General features: G+C 53.4%; 1 protein-coding gene and 1 long non-coding RNA gene across 5 annotated transcripts in view; one reads left to right on the top strand and one right to left on the bottom strand.

The window, feature by feature from the left end:
* The window catches only part of KLF13 (KLF transcription factor 13), a 51,539-nt gene that overhangs the window by 11,038 nt on the left and 16,290 nt on the right, over positions 1-24,211 (bottom strand). The gene's annotated exons all lie outside the window — the stretch shown is intronic.
* Positions 1,408-23,984, top strand: LOC139041926 (uncharacterized). 4 transcript variants are annotated; one of them, XR_011497982.1, is made up of 4 exons: positions 1,408-2,050; positions 2,168-14,841; positions 15,151-15,250; positions 16,810-23,984. It is a non-coding gene; the product is annotated as an uncharacterized lncRNA (long non-coding RNA). The 4 variants fall into 4 exon arrangements; XR_011497980.1 differs by having other exon boundaries at positions 1,408-2,439; positions 2,629-14,841; XR_011497977.1 differs by having other exon boundaries at positions 1,408-14,841; positions 15,507-23,984.

Genomic DNA, 24,211 nt, shown 5'->3' with positions numbered 1-24,211 from the left:
GTCTGGCTGGGCTGGCCTCTGGGTGGTGACATTCAAGCACACCCAGGAAGCTGACCAGGAGCAGCCAGAAGAATGGAGAACAGAGGCCGGCCTGGTGGTGCAGGGGTTAAGTTCACACGTTCGGCTTCTCGGCTGCCCAGGGTTCGCCAGTTCAGATCCCAGCTGCGGACATGGCACTGCTTGGCACGCCATGCTGTGGCAGGAGTCCCACATATAAAGTAGAAGGAGATGGGCACGGATGTTAGCTCAGGGCCAGGTTTCCTCAGCAAAAAGAGGAGGATTGGCAGTAGTTAGCTCAGGGCTAGTTTTCCTCCAAAAAAAGAATGGAGAACAGGTGAGGGAAAGAGTCCTCAGGGACAGCACCTCTCACGCTTGTAGTGAGGAACCCAAAAACCATTTGTTTATATGTGTCATGTCCATTGATATTTGTCATATTAGAAATTAAAAGTGAAAACAATTGAAACTCAAGCACACATCACAATAGCTGTCAGAGGGTGTCATGTCAACACACATCATGTAGCCTCTGGAATGCTCCATTGTACTCTTTTGAGAGAATGAGGGACAAATAATGTTATTATTATGAAATAGTTTTAACCTCTTGGCCCCATGGAAGGTACCTACAGGTGTCCCTGGGCCTCACTTTGAAAACTGCTCTTCTAGGGACTGACCCCAGGGTGGTGTGGCGCTGAGGGAGTACATGGGGCATGCACCCACAGTGGGGTGGGGAGGCTAGCAGGTCTGGACCCTACAGAGAGTCAGCCCACTGGACTAAACAAATCTGAGTTTCCTTCTTGCTGGGCTCAAATTCTGCATCTGCCTCCTCCTGGGCATGTGGCAAGGATACTGCAATAGTACCACAGGGCAGCCACAAGGAGAGTGTGCTCAGTCCAGCTCAGCAGTGACACTGGCCCTCTCAGGAGGGGAAACCTGATTCCAGATTCCAGAACCCTGAAGGGAGCTCAGCTCTCCTGCAGCATTCTGAAGCCTAAGCCTGGGATGGGCCCACTCTGGTTGGGCTGCCCCACTTTCAGGAGGAGGGAGGGCTGCAGGGGGCTGTGGCTGGGTGTGTGCAGGAGGGGGTGTGGGACAGGATGGTGAAAGGGCCTTGAGACGGGGAGGCAGGGTGAGAGGAAAAGGGTTGAGGTCAAGTCTTGCAGGGTGCTGGGCGTAGGGGGCGGGGGAAGGGGGAGGCTGAGGGAGGGCCAGGGTCACAGTGGGGAGCTGGGGAGGGGCTAGCCCTTGCGCGGGGAGGGCTGGCATGGGGGCTGCCGGTGTTGGGCCGAAGGGGTGAGGGCTGCAGGTTGGTGGCTGGGAGTACGGGGGCGGGGGCGCACAGCGAGGCGGGGGCTAGGGGTACGGGGCACCGGCGCGCAGCAAGGGGAAGTGGCTGAGGGTACGGGGCGGGGGTGCGCGAGTCGGGGCCTGGGGGTACGGGACGTGGGGCGCGCAGCGAGGGGAGGTGGCTGGGGGTATGGGGCGCAGGCGCGTGAGGGGACGGCTGGGGGTACGGGGCGCAGGCGCGCGAGTGGGGGGCTGGGGGTACGGGGCACGGGTGCGCAACGAGGGGAGGTGGCTGGGGGCGCTGGCGCGCCGTGATGGGGTAGCCAGGCAGCGGGGGCGCCAGGGCTAGGGCGCGCGGGGCGCAGGTTACATAAATGTTCCCTGGCGCCGCAGCGAGGCGGCCGAGAGCGATTGCCTCATCTTATCAAGGAACAGGGCGTCCCACACGCTGCTCTTGCCCAATCTCCAGGCCGGGGCGGGGCAGCGTGTTCCCTCCGAGAAGCCATGAGTGGCCGCGTGGGGAGTGCAGGGGCACTCCTTCCACCTAGCCCCCGACTCAGCGCCCACCCCGGGGCCCTGCCCCCTTGTCCCCCTCTGCCGCGCCCCTGCAAGTGCAGCCGGGCTCACGCCCATCTTCCAGCTCAAACCTTGAGCTCAGACTGGGGCGGAGGTGAGACTCCCTCCCGCTCCGCCCTCCTGTCCAAAGGGCGTGCTCCCAATTATCTCGCTAGCTCAATCCAGCGTTGGCCAAACTGCCAGCCCCCACAAGGTGAGTGGGCTCCTCCTGGCCCCAACAGCACCTGCACAAACCACCACCTTAGTTCTTTTCTGTCTGTAAGCCTCTTGTGGGCCCTCTGAGAGGGCATTTTTTTTGCTGTCTCCACAGTGCCTCGCGCTGAGCCGGGACCAGAGCAGCATCTGCAGACCAGGGCCTTTTGTGCCTGTGGGCAGTGAGTGCCTGTCCCGACCCCTGGCCTCCTGCTGGGTCTTTTCAGTTCAGGCTGGCTGTACCAGCCAGGGCTCTGGAAAGCCTGGCTGAGCTCCGCTCTGTGGAAGGGAGAAGGGAAGAGATGCATCTCTACCAGGCACACCGAGAGAGACAGGCACATGAGTCCATCAGCTTAACAGGGGTGCCCAGGATCACAAGAGCAGATCGCAGTAAGCACAAGGAATTCACGTGGGTGTGTGTCTGGGGGGTGATGGTGAGAGGCAGGGGCAGAGTCAGAGGGTCAGAGAGAGACTCAGGGAGAAGGCTCCACAGAGAAAAAGCTTTTCCCGGGCTCCCAGGCCCCAGGCCCCAGTCTCCAGCTATTCACCACCAGTGAGTGGGCTGTCATTCATCAACAGGTCTGATCTGTGGCTGCTGGCATGGGGCCACTTCCAGCTCCCAACCTCAAGATTGCCGGTGTTCTTCACGCCAGGGAGTCCTGCTCATTCTCCTCCTCTGGGTCAGCTTGGCAGATGGCCAACCACTGGGGCTGATCAACTCCCAGCCTCCAAGGAAACCCAGGCCCACAGCAGCCCCAGGGTCAGCAGAAAGGCCTGTCCTCTGTGGTGGGGAGTGGACTTTCCTACTTTGTTTAGGAGGCCATTTGGCTGTTCTACCGGTCACTTAAAATGCTGGTGGTTTATAGACCCACATAGAGCTGATACACAGATGCCCCGTCTCCGTCTCCTGGGAAGTCCAGATGGGAAGTTGTTCCCCACCATGGGAGAGATGAGGGAGGTGAGGCCCTGGAGAGAGAGCTGCCACTCAGCTGACACCCTTCTCACCTAGGGCTCGGCCTGAAGCAGGCGAGGAGCTTTCTGCATGGAAGCAACCCTCGCAGTGGTCAGCACCGGCCCCACCCCCACCACAACACTCCTACTCATTTGTTGATGGCCTCATCTCACAGTTACTGTGAGGGTTAAGTGGGAGCGCACACATGCTTGTACATACGAGATATGCTGTTATCACCGGTGGGTCTCCTGGGCAGCGTGTGCCTCAGTGAGCCCATAGCAAACTGTTGGCTGCATGTTTAAGCCCCACGCCAGGCAGTGTGACCTGGGCCCTGGCCCTGCCCCAGGGCGCTCTGGTCTAGCGCTGCTGCTGCTGCGGTGCTCCAGCGTTGCCGATCACATGCTCCTTTACACTCCTGCACATGCTAGAGCTGGCAGGACATAAAGGGAGGCAGTGCCTGGCTGGAGACTGCTACACACAGCCTCAGGAGCGCAGTTTAAACAGGAAAATCTGCCTTCCACAGATGTGTGTGTCTCAACATTTCTACAATGGATGCAAGTGTAGTCATAAAGTAGGCATTTTTGTTGTTGCTTTGCTTTGTTTTGGAACAGGATAACTTGATCCTAAAAGTCATCCAGAAAAATAAACCGAAAGAAATAGCCAGAAAAACTCTGAAAAAGAAGAATGATGTGTGCGGGTACTGGACTATCAGATATTCAACATACTCTCCCATAGGCTGATAACTGGCCAGTGTAGCTGAGTGGGATGCCAGAACTAGACCCTAAGACAGGGGGAACTCTGCTTAGCATAACGTAACATCTCAGATGGGGTGGGAGAGAAGGTCTAAAAAATGTGTTAGGACAACTAGGTAGCATATGGAAAGAAAGTAAGGTTCACGCTTCACACCCTACACCAGGATAAATTCTCAATGGGCCAAAGATTTAAATGTGAAAAATGAAACTACAGATGTTCTAGGAGAAAACATAAGAACATTCCTTTCTAATGCTAGGATAGAAATTCTTTCTATGAATCAAAGTCCAGAGGCCATAAATGAAAAGATTGATAAATTTGACTACAAAAGTATAAAATACTTCTCTATGGACAAAGTCACCATAAGCAAAGGCAAAAAAGATAAATGACAAACTGAGAAAAAAATACTTGATGTTCATATCACAAAGGGCTAATCTCCAATATAGAAAAAGCTCACAGAAATTAAAAGGAAAAATAAATACCCAATCGAAGAATGGGCAAAGGCTATAACTGACAGTTCATAAAAAGGAACCACAAATGACCCTCAAACATCTGAAAAGATGCTCAACCTCACCCATCAGGAGACAAATGCGAACGACACCACTGAAAATCTCCTTTTTACCTCTCAGAAGGGTGAGGCTGTGGGAACAGGCCCTCTCGCTCTTTGCCGATGGAAGTACAAATTACCACAGTTTCTTTCCAGGGTGACCTGGCGGGCAGACCTATGAAAATTACAAATGTGGGCACCCTTTGACCCCACAGCTCAACTTTTAGGAAACTATTCTACAAATATACCTGCACACCTACAAAAATGGGATATGTGCCAGATTATTCAGTGCAGCAAAAGCCTCAAAACAACTTGTGTCCTTCGACTGGGGCCCGTTAAATAGATTATGGAACACTCATATGATGGAATACTATGAAAAAGAAGCAGAATGAGTTCTTCCCAAAATGACATGGAAAGATCTCTAAGGGATACTACTGAGTGACAAAAGCGAAGTTAGAGCTCAGTGTGCGAGACAGGAGGGTAAACTGTGAGTACACCTGTGTGCTTGTGTGTGTCTATGCAGAAAGGTCCTCTGGGAGGACGCCTGAGAGAGTAAGAGCAGAGATGACCTGGGGACAGACAGCTGGGTAGAGGAGGACAAGGGGCGTTGGGAGAATTTTCCTTGGAAAACTAATTAAACTCCTTGGATTTTGAAACACACAAATGTATTTATCTATTCAAAAAATTAAAAACAAAAATTCATTAACAAACTAGGAAATGCTAGCCACAAATAATGCAAATTTAAAAACAAGTGTTAAAGAAACAACACTTCGCACATTCCGGGCCAGGCCCATTCAGGCCGCGTGCGGCCTCACATTTTCCTCAGCACATTCAGAACAGGGCCCCCAGAGCTCCCCTTCAGATAGGTTCTCCTCAGAACATGGCAGGGGTGGGGTGGGGGGAGCTCCCATATATTATTTTAGTATGAGAAACTAAAATATGGTAATAAAGTCCAATCTATCTTTCTAGAAGGTGTTCCCATGGCAGGAATCCAGGGTTCAAGAGCCCCTGGGTCACACCTCAAATTGTTTTGGTGGAGGACGTTCCCTGATAAATGGTCTGGCAGACACAGCCTGACTTAAAGACGACAGTGAAGAATTTGAACGGCAGCAGACCTAGGGTTTTAATTATGTTCCAGAGGCCCCTCCAGGCTCCTGAATACCATGTTCCTGTCATAAAAATCATTTTATCCTTCCTCACTGGACTGACCGTTGAGAACCAGCCAGGGTGGATGGAGCAGGCGTTGGCTGCCTGCCCTTCGTCCCTTCACAGCCCAGGCAAGTTCGTCCAGCTGTCCGGACACAGACCCCAAGTTCAACGCAGGAGACTTGGTCCCCTCTGCCAAGGACTGGTGAGGGGGCAGGAACCTGTGCAGGCTTCTGGGAGAAGGTTTTCTCTTGAGACCAAAAAAAGGAAAAGGGAGGGAGGATGGGAGGGAAGAGAGAGGGCAGAGTGTGTGTGGGTGGGGGAAGCGGGCACAGTACTGAAAGGCCTCTGGCGAGCTGTGCTAAGCTGTGACGTCTGGGGTGGCCCCAGTCACTGGTGGCCACCTGGGGAGGTCTGCAGAGACTCACAGAGGAGCCAAACTGCTCCTTGATGGGACAAGCCTTCAGGCGACCCAGGCTGCCCACACTACCCCTCCCCAAAGAAACAAAACTCTTCAAGGTCAGCCAGGCCCCCTCGGAGAGGAGGGCCTAGCACAGAGCAAATGGATCCCCTTCCTGCTGCCATCTGCCAGGGTGCACAGCCAGCCACCCTGCTCTGCACCCCAGGGCCCCATGCCCACACCCCGGACTCTGGGCAACCAAGGGAGGGGCCCCTCTCTGCAGAACCTTTGGCAACATTCTGTCCCACTTCCTCTTCCTGTGTTTCCCCTTCCCCCAGTCTTCATGTCTTTACTCCTGTCTTCTCCCCTATGCCTCCTGATGGGTCTTGCAGAGGGACCCGCCTGCTCCAGCTGGCTAATCCAATCCACAGCACAGACATCTGCAAGCACACAGCTTCGCAGGTGCGCAGCTTTTACTTTTGACATGAGCAAGCTCATGTGACTCTACCAACCCTGAGAGACAGGAGGGTGTCGAGATGAAACCCATCTCAGAGATGGGAACTGAAGCAAAAGGACATCAAAATGACCTCACCAAGGTCACACACCCAGAATGGCCAGGCCTCAGAGTCTAGATTTCACCTAGAAGGAAGACATCCTTACAGCCCCTCCCCACCGTGGAATAGAATCTGCTGTGCAAGCTGCCCAAGCTGACCTTGGCCATTAATGTCCCAGGAGATGAAACCAGAAGAGGAACCATGGAGGCTGATGCCCCATCTCACAGACAGGGCACTGAGGCCCAGCACACTCCAGGCTGAGGCAACCCTCCTGACACATACCCCATAAGGTCCCACTGTTGGCACCCTGGGGGCTCCAGTTTCCCAGGGAAAGGCCAGCAGTCCCCAGTCCCTCTGTAGCATATGGCTGCACCTAAGAGTGGAAAGAGACGGGCAGCTCTTTTCCAGGAGGCCCTGCCTGTTTGAGGAGGGCTGAGCGCCCCCCTGGCAGCATACTCCAAACAGTGGGGCTAAGAAGTAGCCCAGCACCCACACCTGGCCTGCGCCAGGCGCAAGAAGCAGACCTCGTTTCCCTCAGGAAAAAAGTCACAAGCTTTCAAAGAGAACATAGCAAGACAACCTACTTTTCAGGGTTGGCTTCGTAAAGCAAATAAATCAGAGTAAAAATGAGTAAGTTGTTTTACTATACTCCAAAAATGCCTTTGGATTTGAGGGAGCTGATACAAAAGAAAACTCAGTCACTGACCAACCTTTTCTAGAACAGTGGAAGAGTGCTGGGCAACTGCTCCAGACACCCAGGGAGGAGCCCGAGAAAGCTCCCAGGGCCTCTCCTACAGCAGCCCAAGTCACTAGAACCCCCCCAGTTGCTGGCTAGCCTCAGCCACTTGGAGCAATTTGTACCCAGTGTGTTCTGGGTTCAAAAAACCATCTGCAGAGAACAGGCTACTGGAGCAGTAAGCCAGAGGCCTCACCCCTCAGCAAACCTGAGTTCTGTTCAGGTGCATCCCAGCCTACGCACGTGCCAGAGAGGAGGAGGCCGCCACCACCTTCCCCTGCTGAAGAAATGCATGCTGCTGTGTAGAAGCATGGGTGCCATTCTGATATGGGGCAGAAGAGCACTCCCAGGGGGGCTTCAAGGCTCAGGGGACAAAGGCCAGCCCCTTCCCAGTCACAGGCCTGGCCAGGGCCTGTCCACCGCTTCTCCAAGCCCGTCCCTTCCTCCTCACATCCTGCCTAGCCCTCCACCCTGTTCCTGTGCCCTTCTCTGACTTAGCCTGGAACAGGTCTCAAAGGGAGCTGACCCTGGGGACACTGGCCAGGAAGAAAAGCAGGTGCCGCTCTGCACCGCCCATCCACAGCCCCCTAGAAGCCCCACGGCTGGAGTGTCCCCTTCCTCAAAAGCTTTGCAGGAGATTCTATGACCGGATGCTACCTGGGTCTGCCTGAGCCAAGTGAGGACTGGGGAAACCTGGGACAGGCTGCCAGGGCAGGAATCCAGTCCTGTACCCTGCCTCCTTCCCCAGGATCTCAAGGTGGGATGTGGGGGACCTGGTGCTCCTTGGTGTCACCCCCAAGGCTTCATGTGTTGAATGGGGTGGGTGGACAAGGGGAAGGTGAATATGGAGTTCGCCCGGCTGTCTCTCTCTAATGTCCTCATAAGCCACAGACAGGCCCACTTATAAGCAGTCCCATTCATGTGGGCCAGCCAAGAAAACAGACCCCAGAGTAGCTGAGCCCCACTGTCCCAATGCCTACAGGAAATGCACATGCTGTGGAGCTATGTCTGCAGGAAGAAAACACAGCCGTTTATTTTGGGAAGACAGGATTCATGCACGTTTGTTCTCTCTGCATTCCTATACTTTTCAACTGAACTGCTTTTAGCAGTCAGAAAGAATGCAATGCATTATTTCACAGAGTTGTATGTAAAGATATTTATATATACATTCATATATGTATATATATTACAAATTTCTATTACAAAATAATAATGGTCTCATCCCAACTCCAGCTCATAACTGGCCTGCTTCCACAGAACCCAGGACCTCTAACCTCTGATGAGAGAGTAGCACTAATTTACATGCCCTGGTGCACGTGTCTGGAAAGGTCAAAAGGACCACATGCCAGGAATTTCAAGAAGGTGTTTTCTCCCCTTTTTGCTAAGGGTTACAAAACACATTTGAAAATTTCCATTCCCAAGGTCTCTTCTAAACAGCAATAATAAAATACTAGTGGTTTCTGCCAGCAAGTAGCCAGAAGCCACCCCAGGCAAGGGATCTGGAGTCTCTCCCTCTCTCACACACACTCCTTATTTCTCCTAAAGGGACATGCAGGGAGAGGGACATTGGCTCCCACCCTCAAAAGCTTCCCAATCCTAGACTGCTTCATGCAAGGGTCCTTCTTCAGGTGATCGAATGCTGTGAGGGCACTCATGTGAGCTGCACCCAAAGAACAGATATAGATGTTTCCATTTCTTTCCTCTCTATTCTGATGGTCACATGACTAACTGCCTCCAAAGGGAAGCCAGGAGCATCTTCCCTGAACTGAGCAGAGCGACTTACACCAAGCCCCCAACTCCCCTCTCCTTTGCAGTCTCGAAGGGAGCATCCTTGGCTTCAGGAGCCAGCGTGCTGTCAACAGCCACTTCTGGGAACCTGCGATCTACTGCACACCCAGCACTGACAGCTGCTGACAGCCCAGGAATGACATTGCAGTCAGTCTTTTCAGGGATTTCTCAAACAAGGAAAGGCAAGGACATGAGTATGGAATTCACACTTAAAGACCCAGGTTTATTCACTTGATAAAAATGTTCTCCATTTGAGGCTGATCAAAAGTAAAGGCAACTCATGTCCAGAATACATAAAGAACTCTTAAATCTCAATAATAAGCAAACACTTGATTTTAAAAATAAACAAAAGATCTAAACTCAACCAAAGACAATATACAGATGGCAAACAACTATGTGAAAAGGTGCTCAATATCATTTCTCATTAAGGAAATGCAAAGTAAAGCAAGGAGATGGCACTATACACTTAGGAGAATGGCTAAAATCAAAAAAACCTGACAATACTAAATGTCAGTGGAGCAACTGGAACTCTTGTTCATTGCAGGTGAGGGAGCAATAGTCATTTTACAAGATAGTTTGGCAGTTTCTTATAAAGTTAAACATGGACTCACTATGCATTCATCAGGTAAACTGAAAACCCATCCACAAATGTTTATAGAAGCTTTATTCATAACCAGCAAAAACTGGAAGTAAGCTCTTTCTACAGGTGAATGGATAAACAAATTGTGATATATCCATGCAATGGAATACTATTCAATGATAAAAAAGGAAGGAGCTATTGATTCACATACACAAAAAGGATGAATCCTAAATGCATTTTGCTAAGTCAAAGAATCTAGACCCAAAAGTCTATATACTATATGACTCTATTCATATGACACTCTGCCAGAGGCAAAACTACAAGAATGGAAAATGCATCAGAGGCTGTAGGGGTTGGGGAATCAGGTGGCTGACCACAAAAAGGAGTTCTTAGGGTGATGAAACTGTTGTGTCTGGTACTCAGGTGGTAGATACAAGATTCTCTGATGGTGGAGCCAGTGTCTCATGGCTGGAGAGAGAGGTTATGAGAGATAAATGACTAAAGGTATGTGTGTATAAACAGGCTAGGACACATACAGGTTTCTGGGCTCTGTCCACTGAGAGGGGCCAGGAACAGTGACACCCCAGGAGCAAGGAGTATGTCAAGCACCCAGATCTTGGTTTCTAAATACCGTTTTCCAATAAAAGGAAAGAAGGATGCTTGGAGAAATGGCTGATTCTAGAACTACAGCAGGAAAAATACAAGATGAGCCTGAAACATCTCATAATGCCAAAAATTAGGAAATGCACAAAAATCCAAATTGATGGGGGTGTGTCAGAGGGACAAAGGAACCAACCTGACAGAGGTCCTAGCCAAGGCTGGAATATTTGAGCAACAAAATAAGTGACAGTGGTAAGTCATGTGGATATCATTCTCCCAGCTATGTGATGTGTTGAGAAGGGCACTTCACTTCTGTGGTATTTTCCCCAAAAAGCCATAAACCCAATCTAACCAGGAGAAAAACATCAGACAAACGCAAATTGAGGGACGTTCTACAAAATATTTGGCCAGTACTGCCCAAAAGTACTGGCTCCTCAAATGCTTTGGGAGCTCTGGCTCAAGCAGTGGTCACCTTTGCCAAGTGGACACTTCCCTGATCAGTGATTACCCACCTTGAGGACTAACGCATGGGAGCTGCCTGATGACTATGGCAGCGACAGCTAAGCACCTACTGGTCCAGCAGCCATTCTCTCTGTCTTCTTTCCCCAGAGAACACAACTTTAGTTTGCAATAGCAATGTACCAGGTAAAAATGCCTCCTTCCTGACTCCCTTGCAGCTAGAACTGGCTTTGTGAACTGATTCTGGCCAATGAGTTGGGGATAAGCCACTGATGTGTTTTCATGATAAAGAGAGCCATATTCCCTCAGCCTTTACCTTTGCCCTTCTTCCTGCCTGTAGGATGTTCTAACACTGTAGGAGCTCAGCTGTTGCATGATCATGGGGTGGCAAGTATGACTAAATCCACATGCCAACAATGACTGAAGAGAAAGAAAGAAGGAGCCCCCCTCTCTGGTGGCATCCTGGAGCTGCTACACTAGCCCTGGACTATCCATGTCAGGACATGTAATCAGAGAAAAAGAAACCTAAACCTGCCAACCTTAGGTTTAGACCATCTCCTTTCTGCATACAACTGTCTTCTTGTGCGCTGCCTTTGAGAATACTGTTTGCTGCAGCTCTGGGTGTAATTCCTAGCAAACACGGTTGGACAAGAACAAAAAGAGGACACAGGCAAACTGGGGCTGCAAGGTGCAGCCCATGACAGTGGGTGGTGGGAGTCTGCGATGGGAAGGAGTTCTCCTGCTGATCAGGGCAGGTCCCCACAGTATCCTCTCATCTCTCCCAGACCTCCCTGCACTGAACCTAAAGCCAAACAGGGACTCTGGATAAAGATGGCAGATCACCACCTTCTCATCCCCAGTGCCTCTAAAATGAAAAAAAAGAGAGATTTTATTTAAAGAACAAAGGGAAAGGAAAAGGAGATAACAATAATTTGGAAGCTGGAAATTAGAACGATGGCAGAGAAAACAAAGAAGCGACCCACATAACCCTGTACACCATGTCCCCCAAAGGCTCAGGAGCCCCTGGCAGTGGGTGTGCAGTGGGGCTGAAAGAGGGGACCCCTGAATGTTAGTTAAAGAAGCAATGGACGCACCACAGTCCTCCCCCTGCCTCACAGACGGCTGCCTACCTTTCTAGTACCTGCCAAAGACCAGTTTACTGTCTGAGCAGGTCAGTGGAGGTAGGGGCTCTGGGCTGGGGACCCTAGACATGGCTCAGGGCAGGCCAGTCTCCTGGACGGGAGCTTGAGGAACAGCTCACCTACTCCATGTTGCCACTCCCAGTCCTCTCCCCACCCGACTTCCAAGAGCTGCAGTCAGGACTATATCCCTGGGCAGGGACAGGGAGTCACTGAACCCACTTGTGCACCCGGACCCCCAACCAGGTCCTGGCCTCTGGGCAGCATCCCCAGACACCAAAGATTGCCAGATATCTGAGAAGAGCCTCCGACACAGAAGGTGGGCAAGAGATCCCACCTGCCAAGCAGAACAAGGCAACCCCAGATAATGCATAGGCCACGCAATCTGGAGAGAAGAAAACTTCCAGAGCTGCCACTCATCCTCAGTGGTGAGATATGGCATCTGGGAAGCAAGAACAGGATGCTCCTTAAAAAAATGAGATCCTGAGGGGGCTGGTCCCATGGCTTAGTGGTTAAAGTTCCACTCTCCACTTCGGTGGCTTTACAGGTTCAGATCCTGGATGAAGACCTACTCCATTCATCAGCCATGGTGTGGAGGGATCCCACGTGCAAAGCAGAGGAAGATTAGCACAGATGTTAGCTCACAGCAAATCTTCCTCAAGCAAAAAAAAGAAGATTGGCACCAGATGTTAGCTCAGGGTGAATCTTCCTCAGCAAAATAAATAAATAAAAATTAAAAAGTGTAATTAAAAACAAAAAAGGAGATCCCAAAACCTCAGTCTGAAAGTAAAGGCACAGGAGGAGAATACTGCAGAGAATAAAATCTCAATTTCAGAGTTGGAAGAGAACATTGAGAAAGTCTCAAAGAAAACAGAGCAAAAGACAGCTACATGGATGATAGGAAGAAAAAGGTAAGAAAATGGAAGGGTCAGCCCAACAGTTCCAACTCAGATAAAAGGAACCCAGAGAGCCCTGAGAACAAGGAAGATGGGCTATCAACCAGAGCACGTGCAAGGATGAGTTCCAGCAGCCGTGGGTACCGGCAGCCACACCAAAGGGCATGCAGCAGGAAACAGAGCTGGGGCGAGGCATCGGCTGCACCTAGGAACCTGGGATAAAGACCCAAAGCCAGAAGTTCCAGAGAAGGAAAGAGAGGTTCAGGAATCAGAATGGCTTCAGCCTTCTCAACAGCAGCATCTGAGGTCAACACGGCACAGTGAGGCCTTCCAAACCTGAGAGCAAACCAGGAGCCATGACTGGACACCCGGCCCATCATGAATCCAGTGTCAGATCAGGAACAAGACTTTTCCAGACACTCAAGTCTCCAAAAAACAGCCTCCCATGCCCCCTTTCCAGGCTCCACCAAAAATCAGAGGTGTGGGCTCAAGGAAATGGAACCCACACAGCAGGGATGTCTCAGGACGATGAAGATGACCAAGCCAGGGGTTGTCAGAGGTCTGAAGGAAGACCCCCAGAGGACAATGCTGTAAGGGCCACATGGCCAGGGGGCAGGGGCCAAGTCAGTGACAACAGCACTGGGTAAATCAAGCAAAAAAGGTAACTATTAATTCCAAGGAAAAGAAATGTGTGTAATACCTGGGTCACCGGCAACCAGCATTCACTTAGTCCCGATCGTTACTAAATCCTGAATGCTGACCTCATCCAAAATATCCTGCTGTCATAATGGGGGGCAGGGGGAGGGTGACAGGGAGCCTGTCTCCTCTGCCATGGTGGAAAGTCAACAGATATGGAGAAGAGGCCCTGTGAGCACGCCATGGAGAGCTAGGATGGTAACTACCAAGAGGCAGCTGAAGAAGCCAGCACAGGCTGCCTCTCGGGGAGGGATGAGGAGGGAAGGGACACAGCCAGGTACCTGTTTATCATAACAAAACGCGCAGGACGATTGGGGCCTTAGGTTACATGTATACTCTGGTAAAAATTTACAAAATGGGATGTTTTCTACAAAACATCTTCAGCAGCCAAGGCGTTCCTTAGAGAATCACCTTGCCATCCTTGTCACCCCTCTTTGGAAGCTGTGCGAAGTGTGGGCCCTGCCTGCACCAAGGTGTGAATGGAGCACCTGTCTTGCTCCTCCCTGTCCTCCTAGCCAGAGGAAAGCCCTTGTTGGGCAGCTGGGCCCCCTCCCTGCCTCCTCATGTCACCCCAGTAGCACTTCTATTGTCTTTGTTGTCATTGCTTTTGACTTCATAAACTTCTGTGTGCAGACAGCTCAACACTGACAGAACGGTTGTTTCCTGGGTGCCTTCTTACCTGCAATGAAGCTCTGATGTGAGGGGAAGGGATGGTGAGATGGGAGCCACATCACTTCCCAACTCTAATGAGTCACCTGGGGTGACTTCAGGCTTTGGCTTTCTTTATTCAACGTTTAATTAGTGTTATTCTAGCATTAGACACACTGGGCTTTCATTTAAAAATGTGCAGCACTGAAATATTAATGGATAAAATGATACAGTGTCCAGGATTTCCTAGAAAACAACTGAGGGCAGTGTGAAGGGGAGGCTGGGGTGTGGGCATTAGTTACATGCTCCTCTCAGCCGAGGTGTCTGTCTGATGTTTTCCCTGACAGAAGCTAATGACTCTACAGATGTGGGGTATAAGCGCATGCCTCAGGCCCAGCCTGGAGGCCACACTGCTCCCTGTATTTCATCCCTCCTCTGGCTCTCCCAAGGCCCACTCACGGCACCCGAGGTTGGGTTTGGTCGGCTGCTCCTCTGCCCGCCCTCCCATGGGCAGGGTGAGGTCCTGCAGGCCTGGGCCAGTGCCCTGGACTCGCCATCACAGTTGGTCCATGCAGGCCCTGCACTCACTCCCATGGTTGGGAGAGCAGAGTGCGCTGGACGGGGACTGGGCCTGGCCCCGGCCATCCAGCCGGAGGCTGTCTCCTAAGTCTCGCTGTGGCCAAGCGCCACGTCTGACCCGAGACTACGCATGTCTGTTTGGTCCTGGTGTCTTGGTACTCCAGAGAGTTCCTGACTCCCAGCAGCCTGTGAGCTAGGCAGAGTCACGGGGGTGCTTTTTCCCAGAAGCAGCCTGCTTCCCGTTTAAAAGGAGAAACAGAGACTCGACAAGGAGTCCCTCTTCTCTTCTGCACATCAGTGCCCTGTGGGTGCAGAGTTCTCGGTAAGAGAGGGATTGTTGGGTGCCCGCCTGCTGGGGGACATCCCCACCGCCCAGGCCCACCCACCCCACCCAGCGTGGGGAAGGCCGGTTGTAGGGAGCTGCCCCACGTACCCTGCCAGATCACTGTGGGAACTCTGGCCACAAACGCCACAGCCCCCCTTCCCGGCAGCTATTCTTGGTCTGTGTCTCCCTTTGGGGGGGAGGATAAGGGTGGAAATGATCAGAAGCTAAAATTAGCAAACGGCAAACAATTGAGGCCAGGAATCCGAGGTCAGCTGAGGATAACGGTTTGTTTTCTGCGGCCCTGAGGTGGTTTGAGCAATAAAGGGAATTGAAAATGAAAACAAATCTGGAAGCAGCCAAGACCCTGCCAGGACCAGGCCAGACACTGGGACAGCCAGGCCAGATGGTAGGTACTTTGCCCAGCCCAAGACCCTCCCAGGGCTCCCCTCCTCCCAAGGGGGCCTCCTGCTGTTTCCCTTGGAGCTGGCTTTCTACAGCGGGAAGAACACCTACAGCTCCAGGTTACAGAGGGCTCAGAGGGGTTGTCCAGGCACCAGCCTGGTTCTGACTTCCCTTCCTGGGAGGGCCAGCATCAGTGGCTGTAAAACCCCCAGTAACTGTGCTGTAAAACCAGGACTACCAGCCCCTCTCTGATTCCACAGGTACTCGCCTTTTAACACGACCCAGTAAAACTGCCTAAGTCACAGACCAGGAAATGAGGCCCAATAAGGGTCTGCGGCAGGTGGGGTCACACAGCCAGCAAACGGTGGAGCCACCCTGAGCCTGGCTGCCTGAGCCTGGCTCCCTGCCCAGGGCCCCTGCCACCACCCTATGCAGCCTCCCCTACTCCTGAAGGCCCACCGCACACTCAGAGGAGGTGCCAGCAGAGCCTGCAGCCCGGGCCACAGGGCTCAACCACAGCAAGGCATGGCTGGGAGGCAAGGGCCACGGCCCCAGGCCTGAGGGAGGCAGGAGTTCTGGCTCCTGACTGCCACAAGGTGGGCTGGCTGCACAATGGCTACAGACAAGACAAGGGGAGGATGGCCTGGCCTCATCACTGCTCCACGGTCAGGCAGTTGCCATCCCTGAAGAACTCCAAGTAGCCACCCTGGAGGTCCCACTGCCCAGTGGTCTGCGGGTTCTTTCTTGATACCCATAACTTTGAACCTGGAAACAATGTCCTCCCTTCACTGCTCAGGGCACTCAGCTCGACGTGATGACACGCAGGACTTAATACAGCCTCTTTCTAAAGCACAGAGGAGCCTGGAAGTACAGGCCCTTTAAAAAGGCCCCAGACCCAAGGACAGGGCTCCTGTCCCCAGGACAGAGCAAGTGCCCAGAGGAGCTGGAACCATACCAAGTGACACCACCACACACATGTGCTAACCTCAGCAGTTGCTGAAGCTGCCACAGCCAGGCCAGGCAGAAGTCACCCAGCTTGGGTCTGCCCAGGCCTTCCTTGCTGGCAGGATCAGAATGACATTCTACTGCAGGGGCTGACAGAATCAGTGAGTCCAGGGCTGCTGTTTCCTGTCCTCGTCCCTCAGAGGGTGTGCCCTGTGGACCCTGGGGCTGACAAGAGGGATGAAAACCCCTAGGTGTGGCCTGAGCCCCAAAGGTAAGAAAAGCTCCCATGGCTGCCTTCCAAGGCCGGGCGCTGCTGCAAGAAAAACTCACCTTTCCCTGGACCAGGAGATTTCGGCACCCTGGATGTCCGAGGCCAGACCACACAGCCTCCGACCCTGAGGGTCCAGAGGTGGGGCGCACAACAGGAGATTCTGAGGCTTGTGGGGTAAAGACCTCTGTTTATCTCATTCACTGCAAACCCTTCTGGACATTTAATAACACGCTCCCTGACAGGTGCCAGACTGGACGCTCTCATGCATTGCTGGTGGATGTTAGACTCATTCTCCCTTTCTAGAAGGCAATTTGCCCCTAAATGCACGTTCCCTTGCTGGCTCCCAGGCATTCGTGCTGTGAAAATAACGAGGACGAGCCCACCATGGACAGGCTGTCGGTCACATGCTGTTCCAGAAGAGCAAGTCACTGGAAGTAGCACAGCTACCACCCCAAGGCCCATTTAGGACACCGGAGACCAAGAGATGAGGATGCACTGGGCAACCACGAAAGGCCAGGTCGGAAAGCCAGTCAGCACCTTGGGGACATGAGCAGGACAGAATGTCAAAGTGGGAAAGGGCAGAACATAAAATGTGTGAGACAATCTCAAGTTTTATATTAAAATACACTAAGGCAAAAATGCTGACAGTGGTGACCTGTGGGTGGCAGGATTAAAGGTATTGATTTTCACCCTTGTTAATTTCTCTCAATACTTTTCTGTTTCCCAAATCCTCTTTCACGAACATGCATAACCTTGACAATCAGAAATAAAAACAAATGCAATACACTCAAATCACAGTCCCTGGGCAAGGCAACTTCTCCCAAGAAACAGGAACACATGCACATCTAGCCCCATCCCAGAGCACCAAGAGCTAGTCCAAAATACAGGTGAGCAAACATTTTCTGACCATTGACTGGACCCAACTCAGAAGCTGCCACTAGGTCCAGGGATGGCGGATTTGGGTCATCTGAAAAGGCAAGTCATTCCTGAAGATGCCATGGATTCTCTACTTGGATGTCCTCCAACGTTCCTGCCGAGCATCCCTATTCTCGCCATCACTATCATGTTCATACAGAAAGGCCAGTAAAATCTAGGCTCCTCACCTCTTCAAAACTGCTGTAGCCCCAAAAGCCCCCTGGGCAGGGGGTGCCAGCCTGGGTTCTGGCCTGGCCATGGGGCATCTCAGAGTTCCATGGGCCTTGCCTCCTCCACTGGCCTGGGCCTCCTCTAAAGCCCCCTAGATGGCTGTGCCCCGACCAGAGCCATAGTGTGATCCTTTGAAGTCAGACCAGAGACTGCTTTACACACCAAACCACTTTCTGTAAACACTGGGTAGGCGAAACAGGTGCAAATACCAAGCCCTGGGCCTCGTTTCCTCTACCCCACACCCTGGGGACACAGTTCCCTACACCCTGAGCACGAGCATCCAATGTCGACAGAACCTAAGGGAGCATCCTCGCCTGGAGCCTCACACACTTCCCCTTGAGATCTACAACGAGATAAAGTTCACAGACGTCCACCTGGCCGGCCAGTCGTCCACGTGTGACCCAAGCGGAGGAGCCCAGGACGGTTCTGAACAACGGACCTGCGTGACCTGTGGGATGAGCAGATGGGTGTCTAGGGACAGATTCTACCCTCCCCCCCCCTTCCCAGCCAGGATCCCCACTCTGACCCAGGCAGACCCTTCCCCTTCCTAGCCTGGAATTTGCACACTGGCTTAAAAACAGAGACCGCATGTCGCACCACTCTTCAAGTTCTGGGAGGTCAGGGGAATTCTCCACAGGGCTTCGCTTGGTGGAGAAGAACCACAGCATCCCAAGAAACATTCACAAATACTACAGGGCTTCTCTGAGGACTTGGCAGTTTCAGCAACTCTCTGAGCACTCCTGGTTCAGCCCAGGACACATGGCTAATCACTTGTTCTACTGTCTCGCTTTATGTGGAATTCCAGAGACATTTCAACTCATCTCCTTTTCGTTAATTCACGTCCAACTCCCCACTGGTGGGGGGGCACTGGAAGCTGTGACCCCCAGGGAGCCCTTGAGGCCCAAGAGAGAGGGGTCCAAAGCAGCCTTGAGGACCTGAAGCCCTCTGCTCCTGACTCCAGTCCTCCCATACCCGACCCCCAGGGGCCTGGCTGCACCCATTTCCTCCCCACCACCTGCCAGGTGCTAAGAAGATGGCATCAGCCACACACTCACAGAGCATGAGGCCCATGGAGTGTCAGAGATGAGGTGGCTGACTAGAGGCCGGCAGTGCTGACACCCAGCCGGGGCCCAGAGACTCAGGTCCAGGATGAGGCACAGCAGGAGGCAAGCACACTCTCAAACCCCGGTCCCCTGGCTGGCTGCCATTCAACCCATGAGAGGGCTGCTACTCCCACTGCAGCCCGACAGGGCACACTCTTCCCACGTGGGCCAGGCCAGAGGGTGGGACAGTAGCTGTTGGTCCATCCCCGGGTCTGGGAAATTAGTACCCAATTCAGGACCCACACAAGTGGGTCGCTGGAAGGAACTGGGCAGCAGCATTTCCATAGGTCCTGGGAATCCACCAGATGAAATGACAGTCACAGACCATGACCCTGCAAAGTCAGATGACAAAAAGCCCCTGCGAGTTGGGGGAGTAGGTCTGCAGCGGATACACCACCCCACCCACTCGACATCTGCACCCTGCGGTGCTGGAGAGGATGCCAGGCCTCCACAAACGGCCCTGAATGATGCTAAAGTCAATGGCAGCAGCTGAGGCTGCACACCAAAGCCCAAGACACAGAGGCCTGGCGTGCAGGCCGAGCCCCGGGCTCACAAAAACAATGCTGTCAGTGCCTGTGTAGGCAGTTGCACATCTGCAGTCATGACTGGCCATGCCAGGGGCACCAGGAGGGCTTCTTCCTGGGGCTGTAAGTTGGTAAATGAAAGTTCACTGAGGTGAGAACAGGGCCAAGCAACAGTGCTCTCCGGGAGGTAAAACTGCATGTGCCACTTAATCTCTTCTGTGAGCTTTTCCATATTTTCCAAATTGTTTGCAGTTAATGTATCATTTTCAATAAAAACGTGTGTGCATGTGTACTTGCGTGTGCCACGCGTGGCGGTCTTCCTCCCAGAAAGCACTAAAGCTGGGCTGACACAGCCATACCCTTGGCTTCCACTGTCACTTTAGTGCAAGACCAAATGAAAGAGAAGCGCAGGAGCCACCTGCTACCACCATTTGCTTCTGCTGCATACTCTTCTCTTTTCTAGACTTGACCCCTCCTGTGGTCTTCCTGACCAGGGATGAGCAGCATGTCCCACGCACCAGGCTGGATCCCTGGGCAGAGGGATGGTATGCTCCCATCCCACCAAGTCCTGTGTGTCTTCCACTTTCCTCCACCAGCAGGAAAACCTGAGGTTTGGATCTTGTCTCCAGAAATAGACAAGAGGTGCCCCAAAAGAGCAGGAAGAAGCCACTGAGATTGAAGCAGATCCTCAAGCAGTGTTCAAGAAGGCCAGGCTGGAAACACTCAAGTATGAGACACAGACCCGACTTTTGGAAACACAACTTCCCTCCTCACATATGGCCTGGCACCATCCTCATGGGAGGTGGGTATGTGCTGCCCAGAGGGGTATGCTATCTGTGAGAAGCCAACAAAATGCCTGAGTGTTCTACCAAAGATGCCCAAGGAGGGGGCATGCACACAGCCTTGGGGCCCCAAGGCCAGGGACACGGAAGGGCACGATGGCTTCCTTTAGGCCCAGCCACCATGACACCCACTTCTCCTTTCTTCTTCCCTTGGTTTCCCAAGTCATGCTGCCTCCCTCTCTCTCTCTCCCCTCCCTTGGGTCCCCCCATCCAGATCCGGCTGGTGAAAGGCTGCCAGAGGACGTTTCTTCCCACCACCTCCGAGGACCAGCACAACCACCCCGTGGATCTCTACACCCTAGTGCCCGGTCTCTCATCACCAGGGTGACACCCCCTCCAGCCCCAGCCCTGCCTCCTTTGCTATCCAGCCTGTCACATCCTCCCCCTCAATGACTGGGGCTGCTCCTCTCTGCTCCCACGCACTCCGCAGTCTACCTCCAAGCCACCCCCTCCCTTACATGAACATTGCTCACAGTTTTGGAAAGACCCCCATCCCCTCTCGCCACCCACAAACACCAAGAACGGCACTTCCCAAACCACTGTTCAGTCCAGCACAGTCTCGGGAAAGAAGCCGGTTGCTCTGATGGCCCTGGTCTCCCAGGCTGTTCCCAAGCTCAGCTGCAGAAGCCTTCTCCTTGGAAGGCTTGGTGCTGCCAACCAAGCTCCGGGGGGACACCTGTTGATGCCGGGAGGGCATCCAAACCCCAATTCCTTGCCTAACTAACTTAGTTTCTTGAGCCCTCAATACTCCTACCTACTGAGCTTGGCGCCCTGTCACAGACCGAAGCCCACCACAGCTCCGGCTGAAGGCCAGTGGGCAGGGGAACCTTAGATTGCCACCCAGAGCGCCTGCTGTGCTGCCCAGCACTGAGGCTGCACCTCTCCCTTGCCAGCCCACCCAATCTGCCATTCCGGTCTACACCTCCCTGATCTCAGCAGCCTGGCTGCTGACCCTTAACCCTGATGGTATGGGGGTTACAGAGTGGTGGGCGAGGGGTGAGCCAGCCCTGCAGGGCCACCAGCCCACCCAGGTACTGACCCATACAGGGTCAGCAGGAGTCCAGGCCTAACTACTGAGTGCCTGAGACACGCTAGTCCCTATGTAGAAACTGAAAGGCTTTGAGGCACAGCTGGTGTTTTCATTTCTTCTTCCAGCTGAAGGTGATGCTTTTGAAAGAGAAAACAATGTACAGAAGTGAACCACTGTGACAAAGTAGGTCATGACCTTATGGGAGGGCCACCCCAGAGCAGAGGCTGAGGTCATAGGGGCAAAAGCAGGAGGCTTTGGGCCCCTGGTCTGGAACCCCCAAGTCCCTGAGTCCAGGTAGGATGTGAGGAGAGAGAGGAGGTGGCAGTGGCAGCAGCAGTAGGCCTGGGGTGTGGGGGCACCAGGGCCTGATGGAGATGAGAAAACAGAGCCACACTGTGGCCAAGAGGAAGACCAGGAGCAGGGCTAGGTGCGTGGGCTTCCCACAGCCATGTGGGATGGCCCAAGCCTGAGCCTCTGAGGATGACCCAACACTGATGAGGTAACACGAGGAGGGATCCTGAGCACATCCATCTTACTTCTCACCAACAGGACGGGTCAACGTTAGAGGGAACCAAACCAGGAGGGAAGGCAGTGGGCTGCTGTGGAGAGCTCAGGGCTGGGCTCCGTGAGACGGCCGCTGGGGACAGCCCCACTCCTGACTTCCAGACCAGGGAGGGACAGAGAAGGCTGTGGGTTTCAGAAAAAGGAAGATGGTGCATCCTGGAACCACAGATGAGTGATCTTCCCAGAAACAACAGAGTCAAGAGCATCGACCTGGTGTTCTGTGCAGAGCAGGCCTGGACTTCCGCTAGGACAGGCTGGAGGCTCATGAGGGGCACTGGGAAGTGGGGCATTGGGGCTCATGCCGGGCAGAGACGGGCACTCGGGTGTCATGCTCCCTCTGCACACAGGCCCCATCTGAGCTCTGAGGACATCACAAGAAAAATCTGCCCTGTGATATTCTTCCTCTAGAGCCGAGGTCAGAGCACATTTATTCCTTGTCAGTGGCCAAAAACTTTACTTGTGGGACAGCAAAGGCAAGGAGCTAATGGGAGCTGGGGGGCAGCCGGAGCCCCCCCAGGAGGCCTGCCCATTGTAAATGGGTGGTGTGAATACAATTTCATGTGGCTGAAATCACTTGAAGACTAGCTCACCTCTCTGGCTTTCAGGACTCCCCCCACTCCTCACACTCACTGAAGTGCTTCCTTTTGCTATCCGAGTGTACCTTCCCTGCCGTAGTCAGGTGGAGTCGGGTAGGAGCACCTGCCATGCCTTAAGCAGGGTGAAGCTGGGGGGTTGGGGTGAGGGACACAGTCTCCCCAGGCCCAGAGCAGCATACGCAGACAGGGCCACATGGTACTGGCCTCACAGATACCATGTCCTCAAGGGACAGAAGCACCATCCAGAGCCGGCGCCCTCACGGCACTCAGGGAGCTAGTGAAGAAACCCCATGTCCCCCTGCCCCTGGCACCATCTGCTGACACCCCACAAATGCAGCTTTACACTGCCCTGGGCCTGGCCTCAGCCTCCACATGTAACCCTGTTGCCTTGATCCCTGGCCACCTTCTGTCCCCTCTTGAGAGCCCAGTGCTTCTTAGCCAGGCTGCAGGATGGGTTGGGAACCTACTGCCTGCTGGCTTGTGACCTTACATGCCTCCTCTCTGCTCCACTCTGCCCTTTGTTCTGGCCAAGCTCTCATCACTGCCTCCTCCTGCTGGACCCCACAGAGCCCCGACCCAATCACCATTCTCAAAGCCTGGGCAGTCAGGGTGGCACCCCACTGAAAGGCCAGAGAGGACACCAACCCACAGCCCCAGAAGCACCTACCCCAGACCTCGAGGGCCCACACTCCCAGGCCCAGCTCCAAGCGTCAGCCTGCACATAGCCTGCAGCCTTGGCGGCTGAACCTCACTCATCTGACTTCCTTCCCCTCCACATCACCAAGGTGCGGAGGCAGGACCCTGTGCTAGCCTCCAGACAATACAGCCAGTCTCAGTGGGGCCTGTCCTCAGAGAACAGGGAGAGTGCCCAGGACTGCTGAGAGATGAAAGGGTCACAGCCCAAACCCCGCCCAGCCTTACTCCTGCCCCTGCCAGCAATCCTCCCCAGCTCTTTCCTGCACTGGAATCTATGAGATTTTGTTGAAAGGTTCTACTGCTTTTAGGAAAAAAATCTACAAATCCAAGGACCAGGACTCATTGCCCACATTCTTAGGATACATCCTGGGTCAGCCATGTTTGGCCCTGGGGAGAGGTGTAGGATGACAGACAAAACAGTGGAAACAGGTCCTTCAGTGCGGGCTCCTAAGAGGGCGCCCCCTACCCTGCCATGGGCCAGGCAGGGGGCAAGAGCAGGCCACCCCCAAAAGGCAAAGGCCATTAGCCAAGGCACCAAGGAGCCAAGTTTGCCAAGTACCCAGGCTGCTGTCAGTTCCCATCCTTGGTCCCAGCACCCCCAGCACCCTCCCCAGAACCCCGTCAGCTGGATGCACGGAGAGGTCTGAGCCATAGCCCACTGTCAGTTGGTCCTGGCCTAAAAATGCAGGTGAAGGCTGTGAGGAAGACATCAGGAGACCACTCTGCCCACACCCCCAGCCCTGCTCGAGTGAGGGGGTAAGGCCAGGTGCCAGCCACCCTCCAGGTGCAGGCTGCTGTCAGGATAGACCTGGGGGCGCCCCTGTTGGCCTGGGGGGGGTGAGGGGGGTAGCAAGTCCTGCCTCTGGAGCTGAGTGACAGACTCTAGACTATGCAGGCACCAGGTGCTAACCCCAGGTAGCTGAGAAGGTGTTGGTGGGTGTTTACCCAAGGGGCTGGGAGCGTCTTAGTCTGTTCTGGCTGTAACAAAATCCACCAACTGGGTGGCTGACAAACAGCAAAAACTTACTACCAACAGTTCTGGAGCTTGGGAAGTCCAAGGTCAAGGTGCCAGAATGGTCGAGTTCCAGTGAGGGCCCTCTTTCTGGTTTACAGCCGGCACCTTCTCACTGTGTCCTCATGTGGTGAAGGGGCAAGGGAGCAATCCGGGTCTCTTTTATAAAGGCACTAATCTCATTCCTGAGGGCTCATGACCTAATCACCTTCCAAAGGCTCCAACTCCAAATACCA

Source organism: Equus asinus, chromosome 2 (assembly GCF_041296235.1).
Source record: "Equus asinus isolate D_3611 breed Donkey chromosome 2, EquAss-T2T_v2, whole genome shotgun sequence".
NCBI lineage: Eukaryota > Metazoa > Chordata > Mammalia > Perissodactyla > Equidae > Equus > Equus asinus.
Note: the sequence above shows the minus strand (reverse complement) of the source record. Positions and strands in the feature narration are given on the sequence as shown.